Raw genomic sequence first — 12,489 nt, 5'->3', positions numbered from 1 at the left:
CTTTTCCATTGCTGTTATGTTGGTTGGCTGACTGAAGGAAGATATGCAGTGCATTTGAACCAAAGCAGATGTGTGCTGACAACTTAAATGCACAATCATGTTTGTGTTTTTTCTTTCTTTCTTCCATCCTTTGTAATATCATATTAAATATTAAGGTAGCAGTTTGTAATCAATGACTAATGACATAAGAAAAGGAAAAAAAAACAGTATACAAAGATGCTCCAGGTGAGGCTTGAACTCACAACCTCGGCATTGCTCAACAGATACTGTCTTATAAGTACCGCACGCTGACCAATTGCGCCACTGGAGCACTTTGCAGCATTAATTGGTTATGCTAGATGTGGATTTTATTCAATACAATCAGTACAGTCATAAGAATTGAAAAAGAAAATCATTTTTGGTGATGAATGATGAGCAACAAAGAAACATGCGTGCCAGATGGCACTTGAATAAGCTGTCCACGGTGATAGAAAAGGTTTAAAAAACAACAACAACAACAATGTTATCATAATTAATGTCATATTTTAGCTTCTGTGGTCATTTTTTACAAGCTAAACACTGCAAGACTGTTTTACAGTTGAAGCAAGGATAAAATATCAACTCAAGTGATGAGACACTTGCTGTAATGACTTCCAACTCAGACGGGACTTAAACCCACAACCACTGGCTTAGGAGAACAGTGCCATATCCATTATGCCAGTGGTGCTTACTGATGTCCTTTTTTAAGACTTATAGGTTTTTAATAGTCAATTATTTATTTTTGAAAAAAAGTGAAGCTGTTTACTGTGTTCTTTGCATTACCAAGTCCAGCAAGAAATGTGCTATTACTATCCAGAGCTGTCAGTATGGATTATCATGCTATATTGCAGAAAATCAATTTGATGCAACTGCTTTACCAACAGTATGTTAATCTTTTCCATTGCTGTTTTGTTGGCTGACTGAAGGAAGATATGCAGTGCATTTGAACCAAAGCAGATGTGTGCTGACAACTTAAATGCACAATCATGTTTGTGTTTTTTCTTTCTTTCTTCCATCCTTTGTAATATCATATTAAATATTAAGGTAGCAGTTTATAATCAATGACTAATGACATAAAAAAAGGAAAAAAAAAAATATACAAAGCTGCTCTAGGTGAGGCTTGAACTCACAACCTCGGCATTGCTCAACAGATACCGTCTTATAAGTACCGTGCGCTGACCAATTGCGCCACTGGAGCACATTGCAGCATTAATTGGTTATGCTAGATGTGGATTTTATTCAATACAATCAGTACAGTCATAAGAATTGAAAAAGAAAATAATTTTTGGAGATAAATGATGAGCAACAAAGGAACATGCATGCCAGATGGCACTTGAATAAGCTGTCCACTGTGATAGAAAAGGTTTAAAAAACAACAACAACAACAATGTTATCATAATTAATGTCATATTTTAGCTTCTGTGGTCATTTTTTACAAGCTAAACACTGCAAGACTGTTTTACAGTTGAAGCAAGGATAAAATATCAACTCAAGTGATGAGACACTTGCTGTAATGACTTCCAACTCAGACGGGACTTAAACCCACAACCACTGGCTTAGGAGAACAGTGCCTTATCCATTATGCCAGTGGTGCTTACTGATGTCCTTATTTAAGACTGTTAGGTTTATAATAGTCAATTATTTATTTTTGAGGAAAAAGTGAAGCTGTTTACTGTGTTCTTTGCATTACCAAGTCCAGCAAGAAATGTGCTGGTACTATCCAGAGCTGTCAGTATGGATTATCATGCTATATTGCAGAAAATCAATTTGATGCAACTGCTTTACCAACAGTATGTTATTCTTTTCCATTGCTGTTTTGTTGGCTGACTGAAGGAAGATATGCAGTGCATTTGAACCAAAGCAGATGTGTGCTGACAACTTAAATGCACAATCATGTTTGTGTGTTTTCTTTCTTTCTTTCTTCCATCCTTTGTAATATCATATTAAATATTAAGGCTACCAGTTTATAATCAATGACTAATGACATAAGAAAATGAAAAAAAAAACAGTAAACAAAGATGCTCCAGGTAAGGCTTGAACTCACAACCTCGGCATTGCTCAACAGATACTGTCTTATATGTACCGCGCGCTGACCAATTGCGCCACTGGAGCACTTTGCAACATTGATTGGTTATGCTAGATGTGGATTTTATTCAATGCAATCAGTACAGTCATAAGAATTGAAAAAGAAAATCATTTTTGGTGATGAATGATGAGCAACAAAGGAACATGCATGCCAGATGGCACTTGAATAAGCTGTCCACTGTGATAGAAAAGGTTTAAAAAAAAACAACAACAATGTTATAATAAATGTCATATTTTAGCTTCTGTGGTCATTTTTTGCAAGCTAAACACTGCAAGACTGTTCTACAGTTGAAGCAAGGATAAAATATCAACTCTAGTGATGAGACACTTGCTGTAATGACTTCCACCCCATATGGAACTTGGACCCCCTGTCTTAGGAGAACAGTGCCTTATCCATTATGCCAGTGGTGCTTACTGATGTCCTTATTTAAGACTGATAGGTTTTTAATAGTCAATTATTTATTTTTGAAAAAAAGTGAAGCTGTTTACTGTGTTCTTTGCATTGCCAAGTCCAGCAAGAAATGTGCTATTACTATCCAGAGCTGTCAGTATGGATTATCATGCTATATTGCAGAAAATCAATTTGATGCAACTGCTTTACCAACAGTATGTTAATCTTTTCCATTGCTGTTTTGTTGGCTGACTGAAGGAAGATATGCAGTGCATTTGAACCAAAGCAGATGTGTGCTGACAACTTAAATGCACAATCATGTTTGTATGTTTTCTTTCTTTCTTTCTTCCATCCTTTGTAATATCATATTAAATATTAAGGTAGCAGTTTATAATCAATGACTAATGACATAAAAAAAGGAAAAAAAAAACTATACAAAGCTGCTCTAGGTGAGGCTTGAACTCACAACCTCAGCATTGCTCAACAGATACTGTCTTATAAGTACCACGCGCTGACCAATTGCGCCACTGGAGCACTTTGCAGCATTAGTTGGTTATGCTAGATGTGGATTTTATTCAATACAATCAGTACAGTCATAAGAATTGAAAAAGAAAATAATTTTTGTTGATAAATGATGAGCAACAAAGGAACATGCATGCCAGATGGCACTTGAATAAGCTGTCCACTGTGATAGAAAAGGTTTAAAAAACAACAACAACAATGTTATCATAATTAATGTCATATTTTAGCTTCTGTGGTCATTTTTTACAAGTTAAACACTGCAAGACATTTTTACAGTTGAAGCAAGGATAAAATATCAACTCAAGTGATGAGACACTTGCTGTAATGACTTCCAACTCAGACGGGACTTAAACCCACAACCACTGGCTTAGGAGAACAGTGCCTTATCCATTATGCCAGTGGTGCTTACTGATGTCCTTATTTAAGACTGATAGGTTTTTAATAGTCAATTATTTATTTTTGAAAAAAAGTGAAGCTGTTTACTGTGTTCTTTGCATTACCAAGTCCAGCAAGAAATGTGCTATTACTATCCAGAGCTGTCAGTATGGATTATCATGCTATATTGCAGAAAATCAATTTGATGCAACTGCTTTACCAACAGTATGTTAATCTTTTCCATTGCTGTTTTGTTGGCTGACTGAAGGAAGATATGCAGTGCATTTGAACCAAAGCAGATGTGTGCTGACAACTTAAATGCACAATCATGTTTGTATGTTTTCTTTCTTTCTTTCTTCCATCCTTTGTAATATCATATTAAATATTAAGGTAGCAGTTTATAATCAATGACTAATGACATAAAAAAAGGAAAAAAAAAACTATACAAAGCTGCTCTAGGTGAGGCTTGAACTCACAACCTCAGCATTGCTCAACAGATACGGTCTTATAAGTACCACGCGCTGACCAATTGCGCCACTGGAGCACTTTGCAGCATTAATTGGTTATGCTAGATGTGGATTTTATTCAATACAATCAGTACAGTCATAAGAATTGAAAAAGAAAATAATTTTTGTTGATAAATGATGAGCAACAAAGGAACATGCATGCCAGATGGCACTTGAATAAGCTGTCCACTGTGATAGAAAAGGTTTAAAAAACAACAACAACAATGTTATCATAATTAATGTCATATTTTAGCTTCTGTGGTCATTTTTTACAAGCTAAACACTGCAAGACTGTTTTACAGTTGAAGCAAGGATAAAATATCAACTCAAGTGATGAGACACTTGCTGTAATGACTTCCAACTCAGACGGGAATTAAACCCACAACCACTGGCTTAGGAGAACAGTGCCTTATCCATTATGCCAGTGGTGCTTACTGATGTCCTTATTTAAGACTGTTAGGTTTATAATAGTCAATTATTTATTTTTGAGGAAAAAGTGAAGCTGTTTACTGTGTTCTTTGCATTACCAAGTCCAGCAAGAAATGTGCTGGTACTATCCAGAGCTGTCAGTATGGATTATCATGCTATATTGCAGAAAATCAATTTGATGCAACTGCTTTACCAACAGTATGTTATTCTTTTCCATTGCTGTTTTGTTGGCTGACTGAAGGAAGATATGCAGTGCATTTGAACCAAAGCAGATGTGTGCTGACAACTTAAATGCACAATCATGTTTGTGTGTTTTCTTTCTTTCTTCCATCCTTTGTAAGATCATATTAAATATTAAGGCTACCAGTTTATAATCAATGACTAATGACATAAGAAAAGGAAAAAAAAACAGTATACAAAGATGCTCCAGGTAAGGCTTGAACTCACAACCTCGGCATTGCTCAACAGATACTGTCTTACAAGTAACGCGCGCTGACCAATTGCGCCACTGGAGCGCTTTGCGACATTGATTGGTTATGCTAGATGTGGATTTTATTCAATGCAATCAGTACAGTCATAAGAATTGAAAAAGAAAATCATTTTTGGTGATGAATGATGAGCAACAAAGGAACATGCATGCCAGATGGCACTTGAATAAGCTGTCCACTGTGATAGAAAAGGTTTAAAAAACAACAACAACAATGTTATCATAATTAATATCATATTTTAGCTTCTGTGGTCATTTTTTACAAGCTAAACACTGCAAGACTGTTTTACAGTTGAAGCAAGGATAAAATATCAACTCAAGTGATGAGACACTTGCTGTAATGACTTCCAACTCAGACGGGACTTAAACCCACAACCACTGGCTTAGGAGAACAGTACCTTATCCATTATGCCAGTGGTGCTTACTGATGTCCTTATTTAAGACTGTTAGGTTTTTAATAGTCAATTATTTATTTTTGAGGAAAAAGTGAAGCTGTTTACTGTGTTCTTTGCATTACCAAGTCCAGCAAGAAATGTGCTGGTACTATCCAGAGCTGTCAGTATGGATTATCATGCTATATTGCAGAAAATCAATTTGATGCAACAGCTTTACCAACAGTATGTTATTCTTTTCCATTGCTGTTTTGATGGCTGACTGAAGGAAGATATGCAGTGCATTTGAACCAAAGCAGATGTGTGCTGACAAGTTAAATGCACAATCATGTTTGTGTTTTTTCTTTCTTTCTTCCATCCTTTGTAATATCATATTAAATATTAAGGTAGCAGTTTATAATCAATGACTAATGACATAAGAAAAGGAAAAAAACAGTACACAAAGACGCTCCAGGTGAGGCTTGAACTCACAACCTCGGCATTGCTCAACAGATACTGTCTTATAAGTACCGCGCGCTGACCAATTGCGCCACTGGAGCACTTTGCAGCGTTAATTGGTTATGCTAGATGTGGATTTTATTCAATACAATCAGTACAGTCATAAGAATTGAAAATGAAAATCCTTTTTGGTGATGAATGATGAGCAACAAAGGAACATGAATGCTAGAAGCACTTGAATAAGCTGTCCACGGTGATAGAAAAGGTTTAAAAAACAACAACAACAATGTTATCATAATTAATGTCATATTTTAGCTTCTGTGGTCATTTTTTACAAGCTAAACACTGCAAGACATTTTTACAGTTGAAGCAAGGATAAAATATCAACTCTAGTGATGAGACACTTGCTGTAATGACTTCCAACTCAGACGGGACTTAAAACCCACAACCACTGGATTAGGAGTACAGTGCCTTATCCATTATGCCAGTGGTGCTTACTGGTGTCCTTATTTAAGACTGATAGGTTTTTAATAGTCAATTATTTATTTTTGAAAAAAAATTGAAGCTGTTTACTGTGTTCTTTGCATTACCAAGTCCAGCAAGAAATGTGCTGGTACTATCCAGAGCTGTCAGTATGGATTATCATGCTATATTGCAGAAAATCAATTTGATGCAACTGCTTTACCAACAGTATGTTATTCTTTTCCATTGCTGTTTTGTTGGCTGACTGAAGGAAGATATGCAGTGCATTTGAACCAAAGCAGATGTGTGCTGACAACTTAAATGCACAATCATGTTTGTGTGTTTTCTTTCTTTCTTCCATCCTTTGTAATATCATATTAAATATTAAGGTAGCAGTTTATAATCAATGACTAATGACATAAAAAAAGGAAAAAAAAAACTATACAAAGCTGCTCAAGGTGAGGCTTGAACTCACAACCTCGGCATTGCTCAACAGATACTGTCTTATAAGTACCGCGCGCTGACCAATTGCGCCACTGGAGCACTTTCCAGCATTAATTGGTTATGCTAGATGTGGATTTTATTCAATACAATCAGTACAGTCATAAGAATTGAAAAAGAAAATAATTTTTGGTGATAAATGATGAGCAACAAAGGAACATGCATGCCAGATGGCACTTGAATAAGCTGTCCACTGTGATAGAAAAGGTTTAAAAAACAACAACAACAACAACAATGTTATCATAATTAATGTCATATTTTAGCTTCTGTGGTCATTTTTTACAAGCTAAACACTGCAAGACTGTTTTACAGTTGAAGCAAGGATAAAATATCAACTCAAGTGATGAGACACTTGCTGTAATGACTTCCAACTCAGACGGGACTTAAACCCACAACCACTGGCTTAGGAGAACAGAGCCTTATCCATTATGCCAGTGGTGCTTACTGATGTCCTTATTTAAGACTGTTAGGTTTATAATAGTCAATTATTTATTTTTGAGGAAAAAGTGAAGCTGTTTACTGTGTTCTTTGCATTACCAAGTCCAGCAAGAAATGTGCTGGTACTATCCAGAGCTGTTAGTATGGATTATCATGCTATATTGCAGAAAATCAATTTGATGCAACTGCTTTACCAACAGTATGTTATTCTTTTCCATTGCTGTTTTGTTGGCTGACTGAAGGAAGATATGCAGTGCATTTGAACCAAAGCAGATGTGTGCTGACAACTTAAATGCACAATCATGTTTGTGTGTTTTCTTTCTTTCTTCCATCCTTTGTAATATCATATTAAATATTAAGGCTACCAGTTTATAATCAATGACTAATGACATAAGAAAAGGAAAAAAAACAGTATACAAAGATGCTCCAGGTAAGGCTTGAACTCACAACCTTGGCATTGCTCAACAGATACTGTCTTATAAGTACCGCGCGCTGACCAATTGCGCCACTGGAGCACTTTGCAACATTAATTGGTTATGCTAGATGTGGATTTTATTCAATGCAATCAGTACAGTCATAAGAATTGAAAAAGAAAATCATTTTTGGTGATGAATGATGAGCAACAAAGGAACATGCATGCCAGATGGCACTTGAATAAGCTGTCCACTGTGATAGAAAAGGTTTAAAAAAAAACAACAACAATGTTATCATAATAAATGTCATATTTTAGCTTCTGTGGTCATTTTTTGCAAGCTAAACACTGCAAGACTGTTCTACAGTTGAAGCAAGGATAAAATATCAACTCTAGTGATGAGACACTTGCTGTAATGACTTCCACCCCATATGGAACTTGGACCCCCTGTCTTAGGAGGGCAGTGACTTATCCATTATGCCAGTGGTGCTTACTGATGTTCTTATTTAAGACTGTTAGGTTTTTAATAGTCAATTATTTATTTTTGAGGAAAAAGTGAAGCTGTTTACTGTGTTCTTTGCATTGCCAAGTCCAGCAAGAAATGTGCTGGTACTATCCAGAGCTGTCAGTATGGATTATCATGCTATATTGCAGAAAATCAATTTGATGCAACTGCTTTACCAACAGTATGTTAATCTTTTCCATTGCTGTTTTGTTGGCTGACTGAAGGAAGATATGCAGTGCATTTGAACCAAAGCAGATGTGTGCTGACAAGTTAAATGCACAATCATGTTTGTGTTTTTTCTTTCTTTCTTCCATCCTTTGTAATATCATATTAAATATTAAGGTAGCAGTTTATAATCAATGACTAATGACAAAAGAAAAGGAAAAAAACAGTATACAAACATGCTCCAGGTGAGGCTTGAACTCACAACCTCGGCATTGCTCAACAGATACTGTCTTATAAGTACCGCGTGCTGACCAATTGCGCCACTGGAGCACTTTGAAGTGTTAGCTGGTTATGCTAGATGTGGATTTTATTCAATACAATCAGTACAGTCATAAGAATTGAAAATGAAAATCATTTTTGGTGATGAATGATGAGCAACAAAGGAACATGCATGCTAGAAGCACTTGAATAAGCTGTCCACGGTGATAGAAAAGGTTTAAAAAACAACAACAACAATGTTAGCATAATTAATGTCATATTTTAGCTTCTGTGGTCATTTTTTACAAGCTAAACACTGCAAGACATTTTTACAGTTGAAGCAAGGATAAAATATCAACTCAAGTGATGAGACACTTGCTGTAATGACTTCCAACTCAGACGGGACTTAAACCCACAACCACTGGCTTAGGAGAACAGTGCCTTATCCATTATGCCAGTGGTGCTTACTGATGTCCTTATTTAAGACTGATAGGTTTTTAATAGTCAATTATTTATTTTTGAAAAAAAGTGAAGCTGTTTACTGTGTTCTTTGCATTACCAAGTCCAGCAAGAAATGTGCTATTACTATCCAGAGCTGTCAGTATGGATTATCATGCTATATTGCAGAAAATCAATTTGATGCAACTGCTTTACCAACAGTATGTTAATCTTTTCCATTGCTGTTTTGTTGGCTGACTGAAGGAAGATATGCAGTGCATTTGAACCAAAGCAGATGTGTGCTGACAACTTAAATGCACAATCATGTTTGTGTGTTTTCTTTCTTTCTTCCATCCTTTGTAATATCATATTAAATATTAAGGTAGCAGTTTATAATCAATGACTAATGACATAAAAAAAGGAAAAAAAAAACTATACAAAGCTGCTCTAGGTGAGGCTTGAACTCACAACCTCGGCATTGCTCAACAGATACTGTCTTATAAGTACCGCGCGCTGACCAATTGCGCCACTGGAGCACTTTTCAACATTGATTGGTTATGCTAGATGTGGATTTTATTCAATGCAATCAGTACAGTCATAAGAATTTAAAAAGAAAATCATTTTTGGTGATGAATGATGAGCAACAAAGGAACATGCATGCTAGAAGCACTTGAATAAGCTGTCCACGGTGATAGAAAAGGTTTAAAAAACAACAACAACAATGTTAGCATAATTAATGTCATATTTTAGCTTCTGTGGTCATTTTTTACAAGCTAAACACTGCAAGACATTTTTACAGTTGAAGCAAGGATAAAATATCAACTCAAGTGATGAGACACTTGCTGTAATGACTTCCAACTCAGACGGGACTTAAACCCACAACCACTGGCTTAGGAGAAAAGTGCCTTATCCATTATGCCAGTGGTGCTTACTGATGTCCTTATTTAAGACTGTTAGGTTTTTAATAGTCAATTATTTATTTTTGAGGAAAAAGTGAAGCTGTTTACTGTGTTCTTTGCATTACCAAGTCCAGCAAGAAATGTGCTGGTACTATCCAGAGCTGTCAGTATGGATTATCATGCTATATTGCTGAAAATCAATTTGATGCAACTGCTTTACCAACAGTATGTTAATCTTTTCCATTGCTGTTTTGTTGGCTGACTGAAGGAAGATATGCAGTGCATTTGAACCAAAGCAGATGTGTGCTGACAACTTAAATGCACAATCATGTTTTTGTTTTTTCTTTCTTTCTTCCATCCTTTGTAATATCATCTTAAATATTATGGTAGCAGTTTATAATCAATGACTAATGACATAAGAAAAGGAAAAAAAAACTTTATACAAAGATGCTCCAAATGAGGCTTGAACTCACAACCTCGGCATTGCTCAACAGATACTGTCTTATAAGTACCGCGCGCTGACCAATTGCGCCACTGGAGCACTTTGCAGCATTAATTGGTTATGCTAGATGTGGATTTTATTCAATACAATCAGTACAGTCATAAGAATTGAAAAAGAAAATCATTTTTGGTGATGAATGATGAGCAACAAAGGAACATGCATGCCAGATGGCACTGGAATAAGCTGTCCACGGTGATAGAAAAGGTTTAAAAACAACAACAACAATGTTATCATAATTAATGTCATATTTTAGCTCTGTGGTCATTTTATACAAGCTAAACACTGCAAGACTGTTTTACAGTTGAAGCAAGGATAAAATATCAACTCTAGTGATGAGACACTTGCTGTAATGACTTCCACCCCATATGGGACTTGGACCCCCTGGCTTAGGAGGGCAGTGACTTATCCATTATGCCAGTGGTGCTTACTGATGTTCTTATTTAAGACTGTTAGGTTTTTAATAGTCAATTATTTATTTTTGAGTAAAAAGTGAAGCTGTTTACTGTGTTCTTTGCATTACCAAGTCCAGCAAGAAATGTGCTGGTACTATCCAGAGCTGTCAGTATGGATTATCATGCTATATTGCAGAAAATCAATTTGATGCAACTGCTTTACCAACAGTATGTTAATCTTTTCCATTGCTGTTTTGTTGGCTGACTGAAGGAAGATATGCAGTGCATTTGAACCAAAGCAGATGTGTGCTGACAACTTAAATGCACAATCATGTTTGTGTTTTTTCTTTCTTTCTTCCATCCTTTGTAATATCATGTTAAATACTAAGGTAGCAGTTTATAATCAATGACTAATGACATAAGAAAAGGAAAAAAAAAAACAGTATACAAAGATGCTCCAGGTGAGGCTTGAACTCACAACTTTGGCATCGCTCAACAGATACTGTCTTATAAGTACCGCGCGCTGACCTATTGCGCCACTGGAGCACTTTGCAGCATTAGTTGGTTATGCTAGATGTGGATTTTATTCAATAAAATCAGTACAGTCATAAGAATTGAAAAAGAAAATCATTTTTGGTGATGAATGATGAGCAACAAAGGAACATGCATGCCAGATGGCACTTGAATAAGCTGTCCACGGTGATAGAAAAGGTTTAAAAAACAACAAAAACAATGTTATCATAATTAATGTCATATTTTAGCTTCTATGGTCATTTTTTACAAGCTAAACACTGCAAGACTGTTTTACAGTTGAAGCAAGGATAAAATATCAACTCTAGTGATGAGACACTTGCTGTAATGACTTCCACCACATATGGGACTTGGACCCCCTGGCTTAGGAGGGCAGTGACTTATCCATTATGCCAGTGGTGCTTACTGATGTTCTAATTTAAGACTGTTAGGTTTTTAATAGTCAATTATTTATTTTTGAGGAAAAAGTGAAGCTGTTTACTGTGTTCTTTGCATTACCAAGTCCAGCAAGAAATGTGCTGGTACTATCCAGAGCTGTCAGTATGGATTATCATGCTATATTGCAGAAAATCAATTTGATGCAACTGCTTTACCAACAGTATGTTAATCTTTTCCATTGCTGTTTTGTTGGCTGACTGAAGGAAGATATGCAGTGCATTTGAACCAAAGCAGATGTGTGCTGACAACTTAAATGCACAATCATGTTTGTGTTTTTTCTTTCTTTCTTCCATCCTTTGTAATATCATCTTAAATATTATGGTAGCAGTTTATGATCAATGACTAATGACATAAGAAAAGGAAAAAAAAACTTTATACAAAGATGCTCCAAATGAGGCTTGAACTCACAACCTCGGCATTGCTCAACAGATACTGTCTAATAAGTACCGCGCGCTGACCAATTGCGCCACTGGAGCACTTTGCAGCATTAATTGGTTATGCTAGATGTGGATTTTATTCAATACAATCAGTACAGTCATAAGAATTGAAAAAGAAAATCATTTTTGGTGATGAATGATGAGCAACAAAGGAACATGCATGCCAGATGGCACTTGAATAAGCTGTCCACGGTGATAGAAAAGGTTTAAAAAACAACAACAACAATGTTATCATAATTAATGTCATATTTTAGCTCTGTGGTCATTTTTTACAAGCTAAACACTGCAAGACTGTTTTACAGTTGAAGCAAGGATAAAATATCAACTCTAGTGATGAGACACTTGCTGTAATGACTTCCACCCCATATGGGACTTGGACCCCCTGGCTTAGGAGGGCAGTGACTTATCCATTATGCCAGTGGTGCTTACTGATGTTCTTATTTAAGACTGTTAGGTTTTTAATAGTCA

At 35.9% G+C, this 12,489-nt stretch overlaps 8 non-coding genes across 8 annotated transcripts; all 8 read right to left on the bottom strand.

The window, feature by feature from the left end:
- Nucleotides 1-217: 217 nt before the first annotated feature.
- On the bottom strand, nt 218-310 carry TRNAI-UAU (transfer RNA isoleucine (anticodon UAU)). Its single transcript is given in 2 exon segments — nt 218-253; nt 273-310. It is a non-coding gene; the product is annotated as a tRNA-Ile (tRNA).
- An 813-nt stretch (nt 311-1,123) lies between these two features.
- Nucleotides 1,124-1,216, bottom strand: TRNAI-UAU (transfer RNA isoleucine (anticodon UAU)). Its single transcript is given in 2 exon segments — nt 1,124-1,159; nt 1,179-1,216. It is a non-coding gene; the product is annotated as a tRNA-Ile (tRNA).
- A 3,532-nt stretch (nt 1,217-4,748) lies between these two features.
- TRNAT-UGU (transfer RNA threonine (anticodon UGU)) lies at nt 4,749-4,841 on the bottom strand. Its single transcript is given in 2 exon segments — nt 4,749-4,784; nt 4,804-4,841. It is a non-coding gene; the product is annotated as a tRNA-Thr (tRNA).
- Nucleotides 4,842-5,651: 810 nt separating this feature from the next.
- On the bottom strand, nt 5,652-5,744 carry TRNAI-UAU (transfer RNA isoleucine (anticodon UAU)). Its single transcript is given in 2 exon segments — nt 5,652-5,687; nt 5,707-5,744. It is a non-coding gene; the product is annotated as a tRNA-Ile (tRNA).
- Nucleotides 5,745-6,555: 811 nt separating this feature from the next.
- TRNAI-UAU (transfer RNA isoleucine (anticodon UAU)) lies at nt 6,556-6,648 on the bottom strand. The gene is given in 2 exon segments: nt 6,556-6,591; nt 6,611-6,648. It is a non-coding gene; the product is annotated as a tRNA-Ile (tRNA).
- A 1,715-nt stretch (nt 6,649-8,363) lies between these two features.
- TRNAI-UAU (transfer RNA isoleucine (anticodon UAU)) lies at nt 8,364-8,456 on the bottom strand. Its single transcript is given in 2 exon segments — nt 8,364-8,399; nt 8,419-8,456. It is a non-coding gene; the product is annotated as a tRNA-Ile (tRNA).
- An 809-nt stretch (nt 8,457-9,265) lies between these two features.
- Nucleotides 9,266-9,358, bottom strand: TRNAI-UAU (transfer RNA isoleucine (anticodon UAU)). Its single transcript is given in 2 exon segments — nt 9,266-9,301; nt 9,321-9,358. It is a non-coding gene; the product is annotated as a tRNA-Ile (tRNA).
- An 811-nt stretch (nt 9,359-10,169) lies between these two features.
- TRNAI-UAU (transfer RNA isoleucine (anticodon UAU)) lies at nt 10,170-10,262 on the bottom strand. The gene is given in 2 exon segments: nt 10,170-10,205; nt 10,225-10,262. It is a non-coding gene; the product is annotated as a tRNA-Ile (tRNA).
- Nucleotides 10,263-12,489: the final 2,227 nt, after the last annotated feature.

The sequence above is a fragment of the Pseudophryne corroboree genome, chromosome 4, assembly GCF_028390025.1.
Source record: "Pseudophryne corroboree isolate aPseCor3 chromosome 4, aPseCor3.hap2, whole genome shotgun sequence".
Lineage (NCBI taxonomy): Eukaryota > Metazoa > Chordata > Amphibia > Anura > Myobatrachidae > Pseudophryne > Pseudophryne corroboree.
This window is presented reverse-complemented; position numbering and strand designations above follow the sequence as displayed.